Genomic DNA, 27,470 nt, shown 5'->3' with positions numbered 1-27,470 from the left:
TGCTAATAGATTGTAAACCAATAAAAGCAAGATGAAGATATTTTATTCTACTATCACCTCTCTAGTGCTAGCCACAGTACTGGTTCAAAGTAGGCTAGATAGCTGATTTATGGAAATTAATGCACATACAGATCAATGTACAAATGAATGCATGGATACATGGATGACTCCTCAAGGTTTATAATGTTTTCAGATCTAACACATTAGATTTTAAATTAAAAAAAAAAAACAATGAAAAGTGGCTATTCTCGGAGTATTAGGGAGTCATGTGGGCGGTCATGTTAAAGCTAAATTTCACTTATTTATTTTTTGATTTTATTTAGTTTCCTTGCAGAGTAACACCTGTGAACTATTCAGACTAATTAGCATCACCTGGTGGTGATTGCTTGAGGAACGTGTACGAATTAAATACTTGATTGGATGACTGTTCAAGATCTTTTTTATCCCCCCAAACATTTTCCTTTGTAAATAATCAGCATTTTCATGTGTACGTTGCCTTCTTGTTCTCTCATTTACGGAATTTGACGAGCTGTGACACGTTTTCTCTTGGAATCAGCTTAAAGCGCGCTATCAGCTTCAGTCATTTGCCAAAGCTCCGTGTTGGCCATGGAACGCACAGCAGGAAAGGTTTCAAGGTGAAAAGGGCAATCGCGGAGTTTCTTAGGCCTGAGAGCCTGTCACTGCTGTGTCCTTCCCCCTCTCTGCTGCTCCAGGAGGACACCCCGACACCCCTCCTCTTACCAGTTTGCAGCTTGCTCACCCACTTATCTCACATAGCCGTGCGCTTTGGACATGAGGTGAGGAGGTGGAGGAGGGTGAATGGGAATGTGATGGTAGGCCTGGGAGTGCAGCGAAGGGCAGAGCGAGAAAATAGATGAGAGCAGCAGGAGGCAGTGGGAAGGCACGCTGAGAGCGGAGACAGGCAGCATTTATATCCCAGCCTTATGTCTCCCGGCCAGTTTTGGCTCTGTGTCCTTCCTCCTCACCGTGCTGCTGTTCCCTCTGTCTGGAATGTCCTTGTGGCTTGGATGCTTGTGTTGTCCAAAATCCAGTTTAAAAATTACCTTACTCTAAGACCTTCATCGATGTTCCATACAGTTTTTACATCATTTTCAAAGTATTTATGGTTTACATGTGTCATTTCTAGGAGACTCTGAATTCCTGAAAAGGAAGGCCATGAGATTCTTTAATGTATGAATTCTAGGAGAGTGGCTTAGGGTAAATGCCGAGTAAATATTTGTTAAAAGAATGAGTGAATGCTATTTAGTTCATATATAGTCTGCCAACATATACACACTTCAGAAATACACAAACATAAATACTTTGATACTAAATTTATTTAAGACATCATGAGATTAATACAAGGTACCACTGGCCTCTACAATTACGAGAAGTGCTCAAAGTGGTGGCCGTCAGCTTTCAGACAGTTGTTTGTATGGTAAACTGCTGCTTGGGTAACCATGGTCAGTGAAGTTGCCGCACATACATTTTCAATTTCTTCTCTAATGGCCTGCAGTGTAGCAGGTTTTCTGAGATGCATGACAGTCTCTAGGGTCCCCCACATGAGGATAACACCATCTGTTGAAAAAAAAAAATTATGCTATATTTTTCCTGAAGTGTGTATACATTTTTTGGCAGACTCTGTATTTACAAAATAAGTCTTATAACATTAGACAGTGGAAATCTTCTGAATTTGGTGGCCTCCATTATTCCTTAAACACTGTAGTTTATGAAATTTCTGTAAATATTTGAGCCTCTGTTTTCTCATCAGTGTAAATAAAAGATTTTATATATATATATATATATATATATATATATGCATGCACATGTGTATTTTAAGGACATGTTTACATATGTGTATCTGTGCGTGCACTTATATGTGCACATACACACAAATGAATGAATGCATATAGATGGGACATTTGAAGACTCCTGAACTTTTATATGGAATTTGCATGAGAGAGCTCAATGTTCTATATTCTTCTCCAGAAATACCCGCATTCCTTCCACTACTAAAGAGGCAACCTAGTAATTCTCAGCTCCTTTATTGTCACTGAGCCTCAGAAATGGTGGTATCAAAAACCAGTCACCATAGGAGTATGAATAATATCTCCACATAGTCTTTGACTTCTGATGCTCTATTTTCTGCTGATGACCATGTAGTCAGGCTGTTTCCTAAGCCTTTCTTTCCTCATCACTTAAAATGATAAATAGCAACTCTGACTATTTACCAAAAAAAAAAAAAAAAAAAAAAAAAAGAATGTTCACAATATAAATTACATTTCAGGAAGAGATGGAGCAGGTGGAAGAAAAGGCTAATGTTTTCTTCAAATTCACATAGAAACCATGAGAAAAAGATAAAATGGCAGCATTCCTAGAAGATGGCAAGGTAAACATTTTTTCACTTCTCTAACAATAGTATAACTGAATAATAGTAGTAGAGTAAAATATTCCAGTCTTGAAAGGAAATGACCTCTCCATGGATGGTGAGACAGAAGCATTACAATTTGTTGATGAAATTTTGTCCACACATTCCATTATTTTATGTATGTAGGCGCATATATTGCATACAAATATGTCTTCAGATAACTATGATTATGTACATTTTAATAACTAGTAAACAGACTTAGGTAGGTAAAATATATGCCCAAATACAGTACGAAATGGTAGGATATAAAATCACCAAATGTAAAGCTACTTTTAAATTATCTTACAGTGTGCAAACCAATGAAATTGTCAGAATTAGGGTTCCAGTAAAGCTCTAATTACATACATCTATATAACATGTAAATGATTTGCATTTTTTGAAGAATACATTTTAGAAGCTATGGAAATAGCATAATGTATCATCAGATAAATGAATATAAGTCAATCAGCATGTCTTGAAGATTTTTGGTATTTGCATATTCTCTGTTTCTCTCTCTTGCCTTACCACCTGACAATCATGAAAAGTTCGTGAGAAAACTTCCAAAATACAACCTCCTCCCAGATAAATACAATATTTCCTCTATATTCCTATGGTATATTTCACTGTTATTATATTTATTACCATCTAAAAACCTAAATACTGATAAATTCTACTCTCAATTGCATTAAATTTTATACTCTTGGAGGGTAGATTTTAGGATAAACTGTGTAAATCTGGTATTTTCAGGTAAAAATTATAAAATATAAATTATTAAATATCATTTTAATTGATCATCTTTACTACATCATATTCCATTTTATGCTTGTTATGGGTCCTAGAATAATATACAAAACTTTTAAAAAATGTTTTATACTGACCATAAATCTACTTGCTATTTTCAATGTGATACCATTCGATCATCATCAAAACTACCCAAAATCTTATAACAGTTTTATAGATAATAAAGAGTTACTTCAAGGTATTTAAATAAGTATGTCTACTATATTTTTATTGAGAGTCACTGGTGTTTCTCTTACTGGGGTATTTGCTCAATTTCTACCATTAAACTTTCTTAGCTATATCATCATTCAATGAAACCAAATACTACTGTGTTAAAGAAAAATTAGGAACAATTTGTTCATTTTAGAAAATCATTTTTGCATTTTTGAGATCTGAGGCACAGTTACAGACCCACACATTTAATCCATGATATGTGACTATCAAATCACCACTGTTTCTTGTCCTTTAGGAAAGAAAATAATGTTTTCTTGTTTTTTATGCATGTCTGAGCTCAGCTGTTTCTTAACACCTGCTTTTTTAAAAATCACATTCTAAGCCGAAATAATAGCATGATTCTGCCTTCTGGTCTCATGAAGAGATGTGCGACTGTTATGCAAAGCTCTTGAAGATGGTCCTCACCCACCCCTGAGGACGTCTCAGCATGTGTCTCACAAGGTGATGGTTAGTGGTTTTTAGTGAGCAAATTCTCTCCAGGAAAATGCACCCTTCTCTTCTCTCCCATCACAGAACCTTACACACAGTAGGACCTTCTGATATGTTTTGAAGGCTCAGTCCAATGGCTATTGCTTTGAAAGCCTAATTGCTAATAGACCCGTGTTCAGGTGTAGATCTTTGAAAGGTGACTGGATCATGAGGGTCCTGATCTCACAAATGGAATGATACATTGACTGATATAGAGTAATGGGCTTCAGAGAGGTGGTGGAAACTGTGAGAGGTAAGCCCTAGAAGACAGTAGTCAGATCCCAGGGACATTACTTTAAGCATGGATTCTGTCCCCAGGCTCCTTCTTGTCTGTGTTTGATTCCTGGGCACCATGAGCTGTGCAGATTTTTCCCCACCGTGTGCTGGTTGGTGCCTCACCACAGGCCAAGAAACAAGGAAGCCAACTGACTATCCGTTTAACCTCTGAGTAGTGGTGAAAAAAGACATCCTTCTTTATTTAAATTTATTTTCTCAGGTATTACACTCTACTGACAAAAAGTTCTACAGATTTTCAGCATATCATTCTTTGGAAATACATGTGCTCAGCAGACATTTGTGGGTTGGGGAGAAGAAGGGAAAGTCAGAGCTGGACATAGAGAGGGAGAGAGACAGAGACAGAGATAAGAAGACTGAGCTTTGGAGATAAGAGATCAAACACTGATAAACCATTGGACTGCATTGTGCCTTCCTCAGAACTCAGAGTTCAGTTTTTCATAGTAATCAGCTATGTGAAAATAATATGTGACAAAAGCACTATCAAAATATATGAATACTAAAAATGTGCAGCCTGAACTTTCCACTGTAATTATGCGGTATACAAATCAGCAAAAGCAGCTGTTAGGGGGAGTAGCGTTTCATTGACTTCAGATTAGCAAAGATTTGAAAAGGTATTCATTGACTGTGACACTGCGCTGTCTTTTTCATCCCTGAAAGACCGTTTCTGTGAGACACTGTTATGATTCAAATGCCATTCACACTGGAGTAGCAGGAACAAAGCAGGATTTCCAGTAGAAGAAGATCTAATTAAGAGAATAATATTTGCTTATTGTCAGCGGCTAATTAGTTTTCCTTGTATTCATGTTTATAAAGGTGGCTCTGTTATAATTACAGTTCAACAAGCAGTAGTTATGTAATATGTCTCATTGTAGAAAATATAGCTAAGACACTTGAAGATCTTTTTTCTTCCTTTATACACACCAACACACACACAATAGAGACATCAAATGGTTACATTTCACTCCTTTTTCTTCACAGTGAGAGACACACACTAATAAGTTCAGTGAAGAGGGAGAAAAAGTGCTATTATTTTACCATTCAATGAATCTGACTTCTGTGGCACAGAAGCCCCTGAATATGGGAGGGTATTAGGAGTTCACTGTATGTATGTTCCCTTAAAAATGATATTTCTGATCCTTTCTTGCACGTACTCTGCACTTGGAAACTGATAAAAATGACAAAGGCATGAGTTACAAATTACTGCAAAAGGCCTTGAATTATAATGATATTCTGTGTTAATGGGCAAAAGCAGAGATCAAAAACAATTAAATTGTTTTCTGTGCTAATTCTGGAAAGACAATTTGGATTACAGCAATCCCCTGGTACTTGTCTTTGAGAAGTTTTGCTCAGTTTAATCTGGAACACATAGGGCTCTGTACATTAGATGCCTCCAAAATTTCAATCTTTCTTTCTACGTTTCTTTAATGTCACAAATGAATCCGTCTAATAAAATAGCAAATGAGGATAATACTGTGGTGTTACAAATAAGTACTAACCTTTCAGAAGCTTTTGTAAACAGAATTTCACTTTTTTTTTTTTTTTTTTTTTAATTCATGAAGCTGTAAAATGAGGATATTTCTGGTTAGCTCACAAATATCTTCACACTGGTGATTCAGGCCCTTGGCTGATCGCAAGCTTCAGGGTCTCATATTTTGCTTCTAAGATAAGAAAATAAAACAAAGCAAACAAACAAACAAGCAAATGGCCTAAATTTCTAGCCCAGCAATGGCGTATATCACTTAAGATTACTTTACATTGATAAAAACTGAGTTATATCTGAGAACCATAGCTTGTTGCTAGAAAACATTGTCACTGAGGATCCCAGATTATAAAAGAGGAAACAAATTCTGTGCACGAACCATGCTTTCTAGACAGTTCCTAGGAAGGATGCTTCTGCATTACTTTAAGCCATTGTATTTGGTGAATTTTCATGCAAACATCAAAGTCCCTCCAAGCATTATTTTTCTTGGCAATCATTTGTGTTCTTTCAAATCAAGAAAAGAAAATTGCCTCTTCCTTACAAATACAATATCCATAAATATTTTAACATATAATAAAATGTTTATATATAATTACTCAATTGGCTGTATCTTATGCTCATTTCTAGTATCATTTATATGCTTTTCCCAATCACATTGCCTAAGCTATTTAATTTACCTGCTATTTCAACTACTGTTTGTCTTGATGATGTCCACAGTTATGTATCCATCGCAATGCTTTTTCTTTCTAGATCTTTAGTGTCCTATATCAATATTTATGTGAAAATGTTTAGTTGATAGAACTGTTTGCTGTTGGATTTCAAACCATTACAACATGTAATGTGAAAAAGTAACCATTTTAATGTCCTTAGGGTTTTGCGGATCAGTATTTTCTGCATCAGTTAAAAGTGGGATCTAATCTATGCTCCAGAATGAAAGGGGTCCACAATCAGGTTATGGTAGACTAACGAATGGTCAATTTGTAGCACACAGCACGGTGTGGATGGTGTTGGGTGTGGGTGGTCCACCAGAGGATTCCTGCCAACAACAAATAAGGAAAACTGGAGGGGAAGACATTGTACTGTTGATTCTCACAGAGAAGCTTTATTATGCTGGCTTTCCTGATAAGAACTCAGTTGTTCTCACTTTCAATGATGAAGGTTGTAGTTCTTTGCGGGAGAGTTCTGGTCCTTACTTTGAGCATCACTTCCTGGCTCCTGTACGGATCCCTCAGCCTGCTGGAATGTGTCCCTCATCAGTTTGGAGTAGGCTTTCTGACTTTCACTGCTGACCATTGGACCTTCCCAGGGCAGATACTCCATACAGGTTTGCATTTTAGTCTAAAACAGCAGTACTTCCCTTAATTTGATACTCATAAATTTTGTGAGCTTTTGACTGTTATTGTTGTTTACTCTCTTAGATAACAGGTATGCTTATCCATTTCTTTGAGTTATGATTTTCTCTATGTTGGTCCCATGTGAAGCTACAATGGACAAAGACATCAAGATTCTTAGAAACTCTGTTTTGTCATGTGATTCTCTGAGTTGTTTCCTTAAAATATTTACTTGCAAGGCTTTTCAACTAGCTTGAAGCTTCTGGGATACAGGGCCTTACCTGAAGTCTTAACAAATGAGATTACAGCCTACACAGGCTCTCATTTTTGCACTGAAGCTACTTTTCATCTAGTGAATATTTTGCCAGAGATTGGAGGTAAGAAGAAGGTTTATTTTAGAATCAAATGAATTTTTAGTCATTTATAATTCCACCAATTCACCCTCAAAATTATAATAGTTTTTTTCGTTAATTCAATTTTGTCACATCTTTTAACATAGTAAGTAATTGCCATGTTTTTACCTGTTGCCTAGACATCTCCAGTTATCTGCAATTTCTTTTGCATAAAGTCAATTAGGCTCTCTGTTTGTTTTCTAAATTTCTTTATGCAAAAGTATTGTCAAAGCTTCTACTACATGACAATCGTCTCTTTCTCCAGTCTCAGATAATATTTCCTCATTGTTCTTTAGTCCTTCCTCAGCAGTCTTATTAGGGAATGTTTGTTTTCACCCTCCAGTGTCATGTGCTTAAAATTTGTATTATTGTGACCTATCATTTCCAGACAACAATTGTTATTATAGTCAACTATTGGTATCTTAAAAAGCACTGCAAAATTAATACCGTGTGCGACAACAGTTTTGCTATGTTCGTGAATATATTCTGATTAGGGATTTGGGTAAGGCACTATTAAACAGGTGGCATGATACCTAAATGTCTATTACTTACACTAGAGTGGCTCAATCATCCTTTGATTTCAAATGAGATTCTGAGTGAAGAGCCCCTCCAATTTCACTGTGCATATCTTAGCTTCCCCTAATGCACTCTATTTCTTTCCATAACATGCTCATTTTGATGAAGAATTCATGCTGACAAGCTCTTTCATCTTATGAAACTGATATCTCTGTATGAGCAGAGACGATACATATCCTTCTAGTTTACTACTATAACTCCACTAATGATACACTGCTGTTGTATGGCAGGTAGTCACTAAATATTTGATTAATTTTGAAGACATCAATGATGTTTTCCAGTGGCACACAGAGTTCTCAGTGCAAGCCAATCTCAGAATGGTAAATATGCATTGGTCCAGATCTAATTATATATAAATTGTACTGAAAGAAAATATATTCAGACAAGTTGGTCAGAGAGAAATCCATGTCATAATGGAGGATGAGGAGACAAAGTTCTTATCCAGTACAACAGTATGTGAAATATAATCTGAAAGTACTATAAAGAAAAGAATCATGTTATAAAACAGGAAATGAAAAGGATGCTTCAAGACAAACAAACAAAAATAAAATTTCAGCAACACTGAAGCAAATAGTTCAAAATAAGGGCATGATCCCATCTATTTTTGGGAGGGAAGGGAAATTACCATATATGAAATCTTAAAGGATTTATTGGACAGTTGTCAATCAAATAGGAAGTATGATGAGTAACCTAGCATCTCCAACGCTAATAACTTTCTAAAGTACCCAGGAAGTCATTTTCTTGGCCAGGGCAAATGTCCTGGAACTCTTCTGGGTTTTCGACTGGCTCTGGAAAATGGCTAGAAATGTACAGGAGTTAAATCAGTAAATTTTGCTTTTTGGTTTTGTTTGTCTCTTTCCGAAAGATGTTAGTTAGGACAGAGAGCTAAAAAGAAGTTTTTAAATAGCCATAAGGGTGGAAGAATAATCAATAATGACATTGAAAATCTAAATCATTGATTTTTTAAAAAATGATTGAAAATGTATCTGTTTATTGATTCGGTAATAAATCTGAATAGAAGAGAACTTGATACTTAAGGACTTAGGCAGAGTTCTGTTGGGTATTTAGGGAACTCTCTCATCAATCAAAAACTGTCTTACAAATAGTGCCTTTTGATTCTGCATCTTTTAATTACATGCATAAACAATGTTGTGTTTTGGTACTGGGAATTGAACTCAGGGTCACGCACTTTCCAGACAGGCATTATGCTGCTGAGCTACATCTCCAGCCTAAACAATGTTCCAGAACATTAGAGATGCATAAATGTAAGTTCTTATGTGTAAATGCATAAATGTGTACATGAAAAACTTACAATTATCTGCTCATTAAAGATTTTAGACAGCAGTCAATTTTATGCCATTAGTAAGATGGGCTCAGTCCCTTAGATATACACAAGTACTAAATCCAAATATATTATATTATGATTACATACTGATACTCAAATGAGCACACACACATTACATATATATATATATATATATAATATATATATATATATATATATATATATACATCACTAGCTATCTTTGCTGAAAATTAAATGGAAAAAAGACTAATTGAAAATTTTAGGATAAGAGAGTTTGCAATAACACACTGCCAGTCAGCAAGGAGAGTAACCAAAATAACCCATCACCCATATCTTCCATGAAACTGCAAGACAGGAGAATTCTATGTTCTTTAAATATAGGAAGTAGGGAAATAGGTACAGAAAACTAGAGGATTCTGCTTCAGAAATCAAAGTGAAGTAAACCAGTATACAAATAGGAGACAACACATGTCCATCACTGTAGACACTGATTAAATTCACTCACAGAAAAAAAATTCCATGTGGATTAGGGCAACACTGGATTCAAGTGTCAGGACCCAGTGATCATACAACTTGATACTGTAAATTTCAGAGAAAGTAACCAGCAAACAAATGAAACAGAAACAGGGTACTGGGAAGACACAGTTTTTTAGTAGATAGTGAACATGGAAATAGGCAGCATTTATGAGGGACGCATGAAGAAAAGACAGGAGGAGAATTACAAAGTTGGAAGCTCTTCCAGGCCGCTTCCAAAGGGTGTCACGTATTAAAGGTTCTTCTCTTCACTGTGGCAGGAGGGAGAGGTACTGTTGAACTAATAATACGTCTTCTAATCCACCCAATAGTTCACTCTGCCAATATACTATTGTTTGTTAATACTTGCCCAGGATAATATAAGACTCTAAAATTTAATAAAAGATGTCTAATCAGAGATAATGTGTTAAAAAGAAAAATAAATATTTAAAAAGCTTTAGTTAGGAATAAATTTTCTGACTTTCATTTTTTTGCTCTGTTCATTTTTCATTGCTCAATTTTTCAAATTAGTCTTCTTTCATTGTTTCATTTGTGCTAGCATGGTTATTTGGCTTTACTGACCTTTAGATAGTTAACTCTGTGTTATTACTGTTGAATAATTTTCTAATGTTTGTGGAGTTGTAAATGATGCACTTAGTAGCTATTTATTCCATTTATTTATTCCATATATTTGGTTTATTTTAGTGCTTATACTATAATTAAGACACTCGTCTCTAAGACTAAAGTGGTACATTAAAGGTTCTTATGGTATGTCAATATCCGGTTTGTCTTTGATATTATTACTGTTGTTGATTTGGTTATTACTGACAGGGTAGTTTCGTAGTTGCTATGAGTAGATGTTCTCTGTCTGCCAGTGACAATGCTGCAGGCCATTTCCAGAGACCTGGGTTTGGGGCCAATTGTGCTGCATCCTCCTCTGCCAAATTAATGGAGACGGATGGATCTGGGAAGGGAGGCAGAAGCCTATGGTTAGCCACACCCTGAGGGCATCAGTGAAAAACAGACACTAACAAGCCATGGACCACAGAGTTACCTCCCGGCCCAGGGTGAACTCTGAATGGCAATGCAGTCAGCTCTTAGGGTTATCCACTTTCTTTGCACCTCAGAGCCAGCAGCTACCAGCAGGCCTTGGGAAAGCTGCTGGCCAAGAGGGAAGGTAGTTCCTAACAGTTTCCCTTTGCACTTCTTCATTTGCTGCTAGCTGCTTTCAGTGTTGCCAGACATGGCTGCTGACCGCTTTCAGCCAGCAACCTTTGGTTTTCTGGGCTCTGGCTGCTGGCTGGTGACAGTACCAGCAGCCTTTGGTTTCACTGGCTCTTAGGGTAGCAGCTGAGCAGTCTTTGCTCAAGAGAGAAATCATGAGTTGGCACAAATACTCCACCTAAAAAAGGCTTGGTTAGGTTCCACCCTGCAGCATAGGGGAGCCAGGGCACAGACTGCTCCCAGCAGACCCTCTGAGTTTGCTCATGTAGGATCTCCATAACAGGGGACTGGCTGTTCAAAGACCTGAGGAGAGCTGCCAAGGGACCGGAAAGGGCTGCAGAAAGGAGTCAGGTCAGTGACGGAAGACTGCTGAAAAACCAGTAGGGGAAAATAGTATCACCATCTACATGGCGGACAACAGAATATGTTGCCAAACTGTTTAGCTCTGCTATAGAAATCCCCTTTACTAATGATAAAGCCAGCTCAGATTTTAAGAAATGAACAGAAACTAAAAGTTTTATTTGAGATCTGGGGAGCAAACTTGAACCTTGCTAGTTCTAAATCAAACACGCATAGGTGAGTCCAATCTAAGAATGCTGTGAAGGCCTCCAGTAAATAAGTTGTCAATTATCAATCCTCAAATGGTCTCCCAGGGCTTATAACTCACACACTTGAAAATTTTAGAGAACATTTTTCCTAATTGGCATAAATAGTGTGAACTTCTACCCAAGCAAGAGCATACCAAATAATAATAATAATAATAATAATAATAATAATAATAATAATACTGCTTAACCCAAATGTGTTTCCCTTATGTGCCCTCTTAAGTTTCTGAGCTCCACTGGAAAGGGAGTGGTGGTTCTTATGCTTCAGTTTCTCCAGACTACTATCAACATCATATTTCAGGGTTCTAGCTCCAAACTTAACTTACTTAGGAACCCCATTGATAATGTGACTTTTATTCTCACTATTAAGAAATTTCTTCTTTCCTCCATATTAACAACAGGTTATTTATAGATGATTCATTTTATATCCATAACAAAATGTCAAGGGAAAATAATTCATCTCCCTGTAGTATCTAGATTTCATACATGTGAAATCTCTTAAGTTTTTTTATTTAATACATATTCAAAGCTATAATTCTTAATCATAAAATTATAAATGGATTTAACTTGTGATTATAGCAGGAAAGGAACATAGGTAAGAAAAGAAAGCAAATTTGAAGCCAGTGTTTTACAAATATTTTACATAATCATCACACCTTAGTGAGGTAGATATCACCAGTCTAATTTTCTAGATGAATAAACAGCAGTTGAAGATCTGATAATTTACTTCTTGATCACACAAGAGTATATAAAAATCTCAAGTTCAGATTCTAGCATAGCCTCTCATCATTTTTTCCTATTTTAAAAAAATTTTGAAATTGATTAATTAAATTAATTTATGCTGTGCATTGTTCTAGAGATGGAATTCAAGACCTTATCACTGAGCTACATACTAAGCACTTATTTTTGTATTTTTTTTAAATTTTAAAACAAGATACTGGGCTGGGGATTTAGGTCAGTGGCATAAGCACCTGCCTGGCAAGCACAAGGTGGTGAGTTTAATCCCTGGTACCAAAAACAAACAAATAAACAAACCCACAAGATATTGCTAAGTTGCAAAATTGCCTGACATAGGCTCAAATTTGTGATCTTTAAACTTCAGACTCCCTGAGATTATAGGTATGTGATGTCACACCCTGCAGTCTCACCATGGTGTGTTGACAAGACCGCCCTGAGACCTTGGGACTGTGTTCTACCTCTGCAGTACTCTCACCTTACACTGCCACTTACACAGTCACAAGCGCACTTACAAACGTACTTGAAATTACTTAAATTGCTGAGGTGTACATCTTGTTAATTTTCTATTTGTTGAATAAATTAGATTCCTAGAACCCATAAGTACTCTATTGTTTCTGGACATCAGAGGACATTTCAGAAATCCTAGTTGTGTTGTAAAAAGTCACCTTCAGTAACAAATATCTGCATGTCCTCATCCTCAGTTCAGAGAATCACTGTGCCTCTCTGTTTATCACTTCCCTCCAAATGCTACAATCACACATTTGCAACTGCGTCTCTAAATGTCTGAGTCACAGTGAGAAGTAACTGATACTGATAAATTACCAAGATAACCTTTTGCTGAGGTTGTTAATGTGATTGATAGGAATCATTATATAAGTTAGAGATCATCATTTTTTATTGGTAAAAGGAGATTTACCCAAGGAACCACACCAAGCATTCTCTAAGAATGGAAAGACATTTCCCTACAGTGTTTGGTCCCATGTCTAGACATCTGAGGGCTTTAATACCTAATCTTAAGGTTAAGGAATCCTGGGAAAGAGTCAAGAAGTCAGGATGTCAGAGCAGTGGTTTTCTGACTTGAAAATACATTAAAATATCAGATTCCTGGAAGCGACCTCTGACTCAGCAGGGGCATCTGAGAATCTGCATTTGTAACAAATTTCCAGAGGAAGCTGGCTGTGCTTCTCTGGAACTATATGCGGAAAAGCTCTTCTATAAAACAGCCTCTGGTTGGGAATATAGTCTCCAGAAATAAACCACCTGTGACTGAAACCCTTTTCTTTCATTAAGTGCTTCAGATGAGTTTATTAAAAACTTAGAGTTATTGTTTACTCATTTAATAAATAGAAATAAAAATAGGACAATGGCAACGCCAGACCCAAGAATTAAGGTGTCTTAGGGTGTGACAGTGACTGCTCTTGACTCTGGTGGGGGCCGCTCCCCTTGTTGTCTCAATTTTTTCCACTCTCAGAAATGCCATGACATTTCTTAAAACAGAAAACCCTTCAAGGTTTATCCCTGTGGCTTTAACTATAAATATACCTACAGGAAGTACCTAACCATAAACTCACCAAACACTAGTGATCCTACACACTTGGTTTTTCAGCCTTAATGTCAGCAATAGGGAAATCAAGACACAGAACACTGAGGCTCACACCCTCATAGCGCTGTGATCAGAGACAGTGGTGTTAGCTGATCGGCAACATGAGTCATGGCTCCTCATACTTTCTTACACAGAGGTCAGTTGCTTGCTCTGGACATTGAGTATATATGTGTGAATGTGCAAGATTGGTTACAGGTGCGGAAAATGATGTATATTTCTTTTGTGTAATTACATTAGCAGCAGGTCTTTTCTGTTTACAAATGTGCACCTGTTGTCAGGGAAGAGTACAGAGGGAAGGTCACAGACGCAAGGAACTGACAAAGTCTGGAAAACACTCACACTTTCAAAGCAATTTTCTACTGATCCCTTTATAAAATACCATGTAAAAACTTTGAGAAAGACTTTCTAAGAAATGCTACGCCTCTTTTCAAGCCAAAGATGGATGGATGGAACAGCAGCTCCCTAGGGAGTAGTGGAGGAGAGCCATTTTCACAAATTATCCTGTGAAAATAAAGCCTGTGAGAAAGGAGAAGCCATAGATGAGACAGAAAGGGAGGAGTGGACCAAAGAGTTTTAACATGAGTAATCTGAGCCTGTTATGCCTTTGATAACTTAAAATGATCTGTGAAGTACATTTTTATGAAACCAAAAAAGGAAACTCTTTTATCTATAGCCAATAAAATATTGACCCGTCTATGTGTTAATCCTTAAATTAATCAGGAAAATTTCCAAGATCAGGTTCATTTGGCCTCAGTAGGAAAGTAAAATCGGTGTCACACTGCAATAAAAGTTCTTCCAAAAATATCTGAACTGCCAATTAGTTTGTTTTACACGTAATTGTGTTATTTTCATGCTTTTACATTTTCTTCATTGTTAATGTAACATTTTCTCTCAATTAATCAAACTGCAACATTGTCAAAATTTTCACATACAGAATGAGAAATTTCCACACATCTCAATAACTATTTTGGACACTTGCAGTTAAGCACATTAAGATGCTTATTAGTGGAGAGTTGCGGAATGAGCTTCAATTAGTGAATTAGACTGTATTCATTACACTTCGCCAAATGCTCATTAACAGATTGTTTGATATTTTTTTCCTGCTCATTCTAGAAAATGGGGGAGGGGTGCTGAGGAACTAGCTTGTCTTAGCAGCAATATGGAATTGAAGTCACATAATAGTCTTTTTGCTAAATCAACTTAACATAAAAGAGTGCTTCCAGCTTTATTGCTAAGATGTACACTGCAGCTAGGCACTGGATGGGCTGACTCTTCCATGCCACCAGGGGGACCATTTGGTATATTTTTACAAACTCTTTTCTTCAAAATAAAAAGAGCTCAAGGAAGGCAGGTCTGTGTCTGTGACAAACAGAACTCATTTCATGCCCATTTTGACTCAAGGATACCCAGATGTTCTCAGGAAACCTGTTATTTTAGATTCACGGTAATCTGGTATGCTTCCATTCAGCCTTCTCTGCTTTACATCACTCAGGAGCTGAAATTTTAAAGCTTTTTCAACTTCCTCCTCATTTCCTCTGACACGGTTCTTTCCTTCATTAAAGTCTTTGCATATTTAATCCCATGTTGTTACCTACTTCTTGGAAAATCCAGACTAACACAATAAGCAAAGAATAGTTCCCCAGCCCTAATAGAGCACCTGCAACATACCAGGAAACCCATCAAACCTGATAGGAATAAATCAACGTAGTAAAAGGGGGAAGAATGAGTGACAGTCTACACAGCAATGTAAGACTCACAATCTTCTCCTGCTTGACTCCCCAGCTGGAACTTTCTTTGTGCAAAATAGTCAGAGAAGCAATCTTAGATACGGGGTGGCCTACAGCTGCTCCCTCAAAATGGCCCATTTCTGTGTTTTTTAACACCGTAACATGAGTCCTATCAGCAGTAAAATTCTGTCTTCAAACAATTCTTCTGATGCCTCTTTTATAAGACTTGACCAGCAAATTTGACCTTGGATATCTAATACCAAAGCGACCAGTGTAAACAAATAAATGTAAATGAGAGAAGTCGACAACAGAAAACAGTAGTGGTAAGAAAACACCAAAACCATTTCAAATGTCATCCTCAGAATAGTTAGAATAGTAGAGGGTAAGTATGAGTTCACATTCCAGAGAAATGTGGCTGGATCTTAACTGCTCCCAAAAAGTCGTGTGCAAAAGGCTTGTATCTATGGAACTCCTGGAAGGCTAAGCTTCCAGGAAGCAGGGCCCAGGGGAAGGTGTCAGGGCCTTGAGGTCATTGCCTTGACGTGCTTTGGTACATCAAGCCTCAGCCCCAGATTCCTAGCACAGAGAGATGACAGAGCTCTCCCACCACAGCACCATCATGATGTTCTGAACTTGGCTGCTATAGCCCAAAGTCATGATGCTGTGCAGTTATGAACTGAAATTTCTGAAATCGGGAACATTTTTCTTCTTTTAAATTGTGTCGTATCGGTGGTTTTTGACAACAGAAAGCTAACACAATACAAAAAATTTAAAAGATTAGAAATGTGTCTTACAGATCAATCATATTTTTTTAAAGAGAAAAAAACAAAACAGTAAAACGGTACAAGTAATACAGAATTTCAAGAAAAATATATATAGTAAGAAATCACTAGTTAATAGATTACATATTGTCATCTTAGAAACAGTTGTCCAAATTTTTTTTCATTATAGTTTTCCAACCAAAAAGAAAAGCTCTGGATTCTGAGAATAGTGCCACACCCACATAATCACAGCCCCTGGAAGGCTGAAGCAGGGGCATCTCTGTGAGTCCAAGGCCAGTCTGGGCTACATAGAGAGTTCAAGGTCAGCCTGAATTACGTAGCAAGACTGTCTCAAAAAAAACAAAAAAACAAAAAACAAAACAAAACAACAACAACAACAAAAAAACACAAACTAAAAAAGAATAACTTCTAAAGATGAAAGATAAAATAGAGGCATGAAATAGTTTAAAAATGCCATAGCTGAAGAACATGTTTCCATATGGAAGAGACCTCGAAATGCCAAATTTAACGAATAAATACCCATATTAATGTAGCCATTTCTGAGATTTTTCTCATAAAGGTATATGTCACATGTCAACGTGCAAATTTCAATTAGTATCACACTTTCCACTTATAATGAAATAACTCCTCCAAATGCTATGCAAAGGAATTTTCCACTGAATATCAAAAATTAACAAGAAGGGGCTGGGGATTTAGCTCAGCGGCACAAGTGCCTGCCTTGCAAGCACGTGGTCATGAGTTTGATCCTCCATACCAATAAAAGAAAAAAAAAAAAAATCAACAAGAAGATCCCTGTCTTGCACCAATAAAGATTTTTATTTTGTTTGTTTTAGAGATTTTTCCCTCCAGAAATTGCCATAAGTTCCAGAATTTGCTAAAAACTAAACTTCTAAAATGGTGTTTTCCATTCAAAAATTCTCTAGAACAAAAATAGTTTATCTAGCTCTACAGAAACAACATAGAGTTCAATGTTTACAACTGAATTTTCCAGGCCCAAAATTATGCAACATTTGTAATTTGTCGATGAGGAGGAGAATCATGCGTCCTACATCTTTCCCTTGTCTTGCAGTCTGAGAGGAGGAGCCTGCCCTGGCCAGCTGAAGTGAGAACACCCCAGTGAGAAGGGTCTCAGGGCTGTTCACTGTTCCTTAGCACTATAGCAATTTATTTATTCCCAAGAATAAGGGACAAAACAATAAACCAATACTAAAATATAGCTTTTAGTGCTATAATGCTTACTGCATAAATTTAATGCAATTGAATGATAATTGAGTAAATATAAACATTTTATTAAATACCATAAATATTGAAAAGTGATGTTTAATTTACATCAGTTCAAAGTGTCCAAATTAATTTCAGTATTAGATTAAACAAATGATTGCCCATATTTTGTACTACATAATTGAGAATGGTAGCATACTAAATTGAATATAGCACAATGTAAAAAAATAATGAAAAGGAATGTATAAAATATGGCATTTAACATTAATAAAATATAAATGCAAAACATAAGGCAAGTAATTGTATATAAATTATAACCAACATACAAAATTTTGACCCTCTAATGTAATTATAGTTCATCATGATAAATATTAATCCTTTAAAAATAGATAAAATATGAAAAGAAATATAGATGACCTCTATAGATTTATGTAGGCGTAATGCGTTTACTTTTATCATTTATTTAACCTTTTATATTTTCTTTTCTCCCTCAGTTTTCTTTTATTACTGCATGTTTGTAGTATATGAGAGTCACCTACTTGAAGATGAGTTGGCATATATAATAACGTATATTAACAATCAGCACAGGACTTAGTAATGTTAACAGTGAAAAAGGAAAGTTAAAAAAATGAGTAATAAATGAGAGCATGAGGCGTCTGCCCTCCCAATTATGTGTTGGGGAAACAAGAGGGCAGATAACAATAGTTAGCACAAACTTGCTCATTCTGAGCTCGGAGGTTGTATTTACAAGAAGTATAGCCAGAAGATGAGACATTTTTGAGCAAAGTTTGGCTGCAAAGAAATGGAAAATTTGTGAGGCCTTGTGAAGTAAAGATATAATCAACTGACATAGTTTTATCAGCTTTTCCATTTATTACTCAATGTAAGAGATGCTGTAATATGACAGCCATACTGAAGAACTGATAGACTTGGATCCCAGCTACTGAAAATCCCAGAATTTAACTTTCAGTGTTTTTCAATGTTACCTTGACTAAAGAGAGTGGTCTTATTATCCAAGGTCATATTCTATCCTTCAATAACCCACACCTAGTTGGTCAATACATGTGAGTAATAGCTGGCACATTCTCCTCTTTGCTCAGAAAAACTCAGAAGCTAAATGATTGTTCATGATTTCCAAAATGGTAGGAGGAAAAAAAAAATACCTTTCCTTGATGCCACAGTTTTTCCTGGGAAATGTGCATCCAGGGTTAGGAGCTACCTGCTCATAAAGATCCAGTCACTTGTGCCAGACCTGGGACATTCTGAACGTCCATCCTGCTGCGAGTTCTCTGTGATGGCAGGTCTCAGTTCTACCACCAACTCTTCCTTTCCGTAATTCTGCACCCCTCTTTCCTTCAACAGGTGGTAATTCCCAAAACACTTCCTCATACACCATCTGCATGCCAATTGTCTCTCAAACTCCACTTCTTGGAGCATACACATGCCACCCTAAGACTCTAATAGGCATATTAACTCAAAATGGAAGAAATGAAGACCTGTGACATGACTGGTGAAGCCTGTTACTTTGAGGAAGAACAACCAAAGGTAATTGCCTGGTTTTGATATTTTCCTCTTAGAGACGTAGAGGCATTAACTGAAAATTTCCTGTGCTTCAACCTTAACAACTAGAAGTGGAAAGGTGGAGGAGGGTGGACAAGAAAGGTAATTTTATTCTATGTTTTTTAAACTCCTAGCCTGTACTTTATACAGACTATATATTCCTAATAATCTTCTTAGGTACACTCCTCAACCTGCTGTCTGTTCCACATACAAATCTAAGGAGGAAGGAAATCTCTTTAGAAGCTGAACACATTCTGAGTATTCACTGTTATACCTGACTTGAGAAATGTGGTCAGCAATGAGAGAATGGAAGAATGCGTTAAAAAGATCAATGCATGCGCACTACCCTGAAATGGACTGTGTATTTAGATGAATACTTTAAAAAAAAAAACACACACACACACACAAACCATTGTGTTCTCCTTATAAACTCAATCTTTCATCATCTCTATTTCATGGAGAATACATTATCCACCAGAAGATATTCACCTTTGGCTTTGCCTTTTCTTCATAAGCTGCTCAGCACCTTGAAGAAGTAACATATTTTAAACCTCCTTACAAAGCTTCCACAGATTTTTCTTTATTTCTAAGAGAAAGTGTTGATTCCATACAAAACCTCTCTGCCCACTCTGTCCAGCCAGGCCCATCTCTCACTACTGCTGAGAGACGTTCTTTCGCATGTCAGATACAAATATAGTTTTCAAACTCCACAAAAGAAAAAACATTATGGCTATAGCAGACATTTGTTGTGTCCTTATTAACTGTCAGGCCCTTCTCCAATATTATATATAGATGATTAAGCCATTTTCACAATCCTATTATCTCAGTCTATAAGTAAGACAAATACCAACGACAGAATATAAGTAATTATCAGTTCTGTAGTAGACCTTACCCTCTGTTCACTCTTATATCTAGTGTAGTCTGGCCCACATCATCTTTATTTTCTATTTATTAAAACTGATGTCACTTGAAAAGTCTTCAGGCACTGGCACTTATATCTGACTGCAGAAAACTTTCGATCTTATTTTTTATCTCATGTTCCATTTACACCTGCTTGTTTACTAATCATCTTTTCATTTCCTATATGCCTGTCTACCAATAGAACAGTGTTATCCAAAGTGGGCTTCATAGTGTTCTAGAATCAAAGATTCTTTAATTTTTTTTTTTTTCTTTGTACTGGGGATCGAACTCAGGACCTTGCACTTGCGAGGCAGGCACTGTGCTACTGAGCTATATCCCAACTCCTCAAAGATTCTTCAAAAACTAAAATAAAATAAAACTCATGATCTAGTGCACATTTGCAAATGGCTTGTTTTCCTACTATATATCTCAATAACTGTAATGTCAAAAATGTTTTATTACTCATTCAACATTCAAGATAACTCTGAAATAAAGTCCATGTTGATTGGAATTGATTTCCAGAGATTTGCAATTTTTGAGAATGTCTTCAAGAACTCTCTTGTCTTCTTCTCATCATTCCACCTGTGACTAAACTAGATATTCAGGGGTAAGATTTCATTAAGGAAAGTCACATGGGTCTGGAAATTCCGTTTCAAGCTATCACTAATTAAATTGCCCTAATCCTACTGAACCTCTCAGCTGTGCAGTACAGCTATTTCATGTGAAATCCATAAGCCTGCTATTTAAATGTCATGCTTCTTTATTATTATTTATATCTAATTTATTATTTGCATGAAGCTCTGTAGCCTTGGGGTATGAATATCTCTCTATGTTTAATTAAGAAATCCATTCTGATTATCACCACTCCCACCTAGCAGACAGGAGCACAAACATAGAAAACACACACAAACAGAAGCTCCCTCAAGCGATCCTGCCCTCCAGACTGTTAGCAAACTCCTAAGAGCTGGGAAAGACACCAGACAGAGTCATAAATTAGAAGACTGAAACTTTTAATTTATTAATTTATTTTAAATTATAAAATAGGTCTCCATCAAGGAAAAGTACTTCTCTGTAGAGTATGATATTCTATATACACACGATTTTTCTATTGGCCATACTGAAATCTCCACACCAACAAAAGCATAACACTGATAACTCTGAGATTTATTTCCTCATTTGGTAATAAACCCTGGCATTAAGCCAAATGCCTACATTAAGAATTGAAAAGAGACTAGTCATCCAAAGTTTGAAAAGGACAAACTTCTTTCATGACTATATTAAACAAAATTAAATTAATAACAGTAATTGGTCACTGGAGGTTATAGAAGGAAGTAAAGAAAGAAGCTACTTTAAAAAAAAGATCAAATTTGATGTTTCATTTAAATAACAGTAATAATTAAATTATCATTATTAACATCATCTTTTTTGTCATTAACTCCATTAATTTTTTTCACACATTGAACTTTAGAGTTTCTTGAATGTTATTATTTCCCTTGTAATAATGGAGTTTTATATACTTTGATGTATCACAAATGTGAAATACATGAAAATATGAGTATTATTTTCATTTTATCCATTAAACTTAATGCTAAAGACAATGCAGAGAACACTTCAGTCTTTTTAAAGGTGTATTTACTTCCTATTTGCCCATTCTTTAACTCTTTTACACTGACAATATGATTTTAGGTAAGCAGTTTTAAAATGTTAGACATTAGAGACACATAAGTTTGATGTTAGACTTGACAAAATTTTTAGGATATCATAAATTCATGTTTGATTTTTTAAAGAGATATTTTAATTTAGTGCCGAGTTCAGACCCACCTTGACCTTCCACAGCTTTCTCTTTTTTGAAGAAATTGAGTGAATTAGTGTATATGCTGTAACATGCAATTTTACATTCCATTCATACTTGATCTCCATTTTTTTCATAATCAATAACAACCAAGTGCCAGTATATTTTTTAAAAATAGAGAGAAAAAAGAACATCAGTTTTATGTGTTTTCAATCATGAGGCCATTGGAAGTGTGAGATTCTTTTTCTGAAACATCAACACTATAAAAATCCTTCTGATGACAAACTGTGCCTACTTCCAGATCATGTGGCAGTAAAAACTATTACATAGCTCATCACGCTCAGAATGAAGTGTAGGCTGTGAAAAAAATATGATTTATGTGTGTATCAACATTTGTTTTGGGAGTCAAAATGACTTCTTTCTTAATTTGTTGCAACAAAAATGAATTCTACTTAATTATCTGTGATTTTCAGCTCTCAATTTCACCTAATAATACACTTTTACACAAACAATTTGCCACATCTTGTTTCTGCAAAAATCCTCATCAGTGTCTTTAATTACCTACTGACACTGCCATGTTGTGGTTGTGGACTTTCACACGTCACCGTGTACAGCATGGCTCATAAAGCGTAATGAGAATAAGTTCATTAAATTAATCCCAATAATTAACCAACTTGCTGCCTGCTTCTCAGATGTCTAATATGTGATGCAAACTTGGCAAACATTTTTGACTGCGGAGGCAGAATTGAATCCAGAAAGCCTTTTGGAGAAACGAAAACTTATTTTTATTAGAAATTCTTTTTTCAAATATACAACTTCTTGCTTCTGTAATTTAACAAAGGGTTCATCTACTTTAAAAGTAAATATAAAATTATATAAACTGTTGATCAAATAGAGAGAGAAAGAAAGAGAGAGGAGAGAGAGAGAGAAAAAAAGAGAGAGAGAGAGAGGGAGAGAGAGAGAGAGAGAGAGAGAGAGAGAGAGATCTTGATGGTAATTTGTGCTAATTTTGCTTTCATGGAATGTTTCTAAAAAGGAAAGATAATACATTATGTTGTATCAAAAAGTCTATTTTTATGTAGACTTAACCCTATGCATTCCTTCTCCATAACAGTTTTTCAAGTTCTTCCCTAAAATGCTCCACTATCATAAAGCATTTGCTTTTTTCAAACAAATTTTTCTGACCTGTGCACTCATCACTTGTGAGTAAAATTTACCTGCCCTCCCAACCAGATTTTAAATATTCTGAGGCATTATTCCTAAATTCTATTCAATTCTGAAGTACAGGTAAACGAGTCAAATAACACATGTTCCTCTGCATTCCTGTCTCTTGGAGCTTACATTAAATCCCTGGGATACAGAAGAGATTCCAGCTCATAGTAAGTGCTCAGATGTGCTGCCTGAATTAGTGAAGAAGCTGATTCACTAATCTTTTAAAAGAATACTTTCTGCTATAACTTTGTTCAATTTTTAATAGGTGATTTTTTTCACAAATTCACAAAAATAAAACATGTATATGTTTTATGTTTTAAATTTTCTCCTGCAATATATTAGCTAAATACTTATTAAAGTTAAAGGGAAAATTATGAAAACACTCCCCTTTTCACTTCTCCTCAAGAAACCCCTCTAATCCACTGTTCTTATGAATTGTAATCATGTTTATTTACCATTTTCTCCAGAGACCTCTTTCTTTTCATTTATTTTGTTCTTATTGTTATGTTCCTTTTTCTTTCTTTTTTCTCCTCTCTCTCTCTCTCTCTCTCTCTCTCTCTCTCTCTCTCTCTCTCTCTCTCTCTCTCTCTCTCTCCCCCCCTCCCAGCAGGGTTATATATCAGATTTTGTTTTGTCAGGAAATTCTTAGTGAAACTTTGATACAGCAAAGACTCCTATGCTTCAAATAAATAAAGATATGAAATATTAGAGCAAAATACAAAGTTTAATGACAGTGTCACATGTATTTTACCCCTGTGTACAGACAGATTTATTGCCTTTGTTTATATATATGTACTTTGAATTCTGATTTTGCATGACTATCATGGTTTCTAAATTTCCCCCAGGTCTTCATCTATGTCTTTACTGACTGACTTCATATAAAAATTAATATAGGGTGGTATTTAAGGATAAGTTTTGATATCAAGAATTCTTAAGTGTTGAATCCTGGATCATAGGTACAAGCTACATGGCCAGTACTCAGAAATAAGAATTTCAGATTTTTCCACAATAAAAATGCAAATTCTAAAGAGTACACTGGTTTTATTTGTAAGTTATGACAATATTTACACAGAAGACCTCAGTGATTCGTATCTATATTTAATATGAGGATGGTGGTTAGACAATGACTCATGATCTGACAAAAGTATTAAAATTACGAGGTGTGGTGACACGTGCCTGTAAATCTAGCACTTTGGGAGTCTGAAGCCAGAGGATAAGGCCATCTTCGGCAACTTAGTGAGACACTGACTCAAAATAAAAAGTAAAAAAGACCAGGGGTTATACTATGAAGGTCCTAAATTCAAACCCCAGTACTGCAGAAGGAAGACGGAAAAGAAGAGGAAGAGGAGGAGGCAACAAACCTGAGTTATGGAGAAATTCGACGCTATGATTTATCCATTTTTGAAGAGACAGGGGATAGGAACATAAACATAAAAAACAGAAAATAATGCCCATCTTAGTTTCATACTGAGCAGGAAATCTCCATTCATTACTCTCAGACCCTGGGATTTTATTAGCTGTAAGTAAATAATACATAGAAACTTATTGAATATAGGACATAGGAATACTGACTTCTAATAAGCATAAATTCAGTTATAAAACACAGACATTGCTAAACAAGAGGACCATGCATTAGGCATGGTAGTTGAAGAACCTATAACCTGGTTTAGTTTTCCAAATCTTCACTTAGACGTTCATAACCTTGGGCAAGTTACCTGACACTTCAAATCCCAGAGGTCACTTTTAGGGCATTGGAATAGAATGTAAATACATATTCCATTTAACGCTTTGAAAAGAGAGCAAAAAGAGAAGGAAATTTTTTATGTAGTAAACCACAATTCTAGCTTATTTCTGACTTAAAATGAAATCACAATTAGTTTTCCATGTTCTGGAAACTCTAAAATTTATGTTTTCAAATATCTTCATTTCATTCTCAGAAAGTTATTTAAATTAAAATAGTGATTCTTAGCTGTGGGAATTGTGCCCCACCAAGGACATCTGATAAAGTGTGAAGAAAGTTTTGGCTGTCACATTTTTGAGGTGATACTGTTTTTCAATGAGCGGAAGCCAAGGATACTGGTGAGCATCTTATAATAAACATGACAGCCACACACAACTGCAACATTAGGTTAATATTGCCAAGGCTGAGAACCTCTGGTCTAAAAAGTAAACAAACAAAATACACGAGAGTCTTCTGAATCCTGATGTATTTGCAGTAACAGTGTATCCATATATCACATATTTTTCACCTTTTATTTTTGCTTTATCAACCCAGCAGTGAAACAGAACCCACACTTATTTCTTTGAGTCACCATCTGAAACAGTTCCATGATTAATGGGGGCATATTTTGCTGATGGACTATTATGTGTCTGATGGTTAGTTCTGTGTCACATGACTGGTCTGGGGTGATCAGATTAAGCATTATTTCTGGGTGTGTCTAGCAGAAGTTTTTCTGGATAAGATTAGCATATGATTCAAGGGGATCAGGCAAGTAGATGGTCCATTAAAATGGGGATGGGCATTATCTAGTATATTTCAGTACCTGAATAGGACTAACCTGTGGAGGAAAGAGGAATCTCCTTCTGTTGCTTCCCACATACCTCTGAACTCAGACATTGGTCTTCCCCTATCCTTAGATACCATTGTGTCTGTGAGGCCCTCAGATTCAAACTAGAATTATTCCACAATTTCCCATGGTTTTCAGCTTCCAAACAGCATGCTGTGGTACTGATCAGTCTCCATAATTATATGAGCCTGTTTCTCTACCACAAGATATACTACTTCCTTTCTGCAGCCTGAGTCTGTGTGCTTATTTGTGGAACAAGTTATTGATTGTCACTATCTCTCTTCCTGAAGTTTATTCTGTGAAAAAAATGCTGAAAGGTTGCAAAAATACAGTATGTAAGCATGTGTTGGGATTCATGAGCATAATCATATTCATGATAGAATTATCCTATAAAACTGCCACTCCTTCATATGTTTTGGCTTGTGAGACTATAAAGAAGACATTATAAGGTCTTCCAGAGAAGGCCTAGAATGGTGATGGGAAAGCACCAAGCTGAGGCAAAACGGTAATAAATTCATCTCCAGGTAGATTGGTGGAAGAGCCTTCTGGGTGGAAGACGTACTGTGTACTCAAATTGGAAGACAAAAATTGTACAAGCCAGTTGACGAGGTACTCACTAATGTTAATGTATCAGCCAGTTTTAGGGGGAGAAATGGAAATGAAACTGTATTAAGAACAAACCCTGAAAGGTTTTATTCTGAAGGGGGAAATGGCAAAATATTTAAAACTGAGTCAATGGCGTAAGACTGTATTGTAGGAGAAAAAAAAAAAAATGTGTCTGATGTGTGCATGAAGGAGAGCAAACTATAGGAAACGAAGCTGGAAGGCAGCCTGGAGAAAGGGAGTAAAACACACACACAAATACCTGGAAAATTTTGACCCAGGATTCCTCATAGATAAACTAGAGAATTTCTAATTTAACGTAAGATGAGTCAATTTTTTAAAAATTATTGAATTTTTCTATTTTCTTAGTATACCTGAGAAGTTCGGTTGGAAGATGATTGGAAAAACAAAAAGTTAGCTGTATCTAAGGACATTATTCATTATTGGCAACTCTCTGATTCTCACTTTGACATTTTCCCCACATTCTGTCTTTGTTTTGGAGCTATTAACAGACCTTGCTCAAAGAGATATTTAAAACTCACCAGGCTTTCTCTTCACAGATGGTCAGCGATACCAGGAGTGACCATAGAAAGGAAAAAATACAATGATCTATCTGGATTTTGGCAAAGGAAGACAACATGGATTATATTCTTGCAGTTGAACAGAATATTAACAAAGATTCTCTGGCTCATTTGGAGAGGATGGAATTAATTCACCAAGGAAAGGGTCGCTATAGGCAAGATTCCACAAATAAAGGGAGAGAAATGCAGATTATGGTTTAAAAAAATTAACTAGAGAATGGGATGTTAACCTCCAGCTGGGGAAGTAATTATATTATAATGGTGATGGAGAAAACTATCAGCCAAAGAAATGAACCTGAACTGAAATGTTTCTAAATGGCAAGTAACTTTGGTTACCTTTTGGTTTGCATGTGCTTCATTTTATATTCACTACTCTGTGATCCTGGGACTCAGCAGAGACTAGAATTGAGCATTCTGCTAGACTTGGTCTTGCCACTTAATAAAGCTTTGTTGAAATGCAATTTAAAAAGATACTCAAATGCGGATTCCACTTGTGCAAAATTTTTGCCTTACATGATGATTTCACACCTAAGTATCACAGTTGATTTGAGGATCAACAGAGACAATTTTG

General features: G+C 36.0%; 1 long non-coding RNA gene across 1 annotated transcript; it reads left to right on the top strand.

Moving 5' to 3' along the window:
* LOC134475620 (uncharacterized) lies at window positions 1-27,372 on the top strand. Its single transcript, XR_010046797.1, has 4 exons — window positions 1-797; window positions 2,288-2,389; window positions 19,047-19,229; window positions 26,879-27,372. It is a non-coding gene; the product is annotated as an uncharacterized LOC134475620 (long non-coding RNA).
* Window positions 27,373-27,470: the final 98 nt, after the last annotated feature.

This window comes from Cavia porcellus, unplaced genomic scaffold (genome assembly GCF_034190915.1).
Source record: "Cavia porcellus strain 051 isolate PalLab524CR breed Dunkin Hartley unplaced genomic scaffold, mCavPor4.1 scaffold_4, whole genome shotgun sequence".
NCBI lineage: Eukaryota > Metazoa > Chordata > Mammalia > Rodentia > Caviidae > Cavia > Cavia porcellus.
Note: the sequence above shows the minus strand (reverse complement) of the source record. Positions and strands in the feature narration are given on the sequence as shown.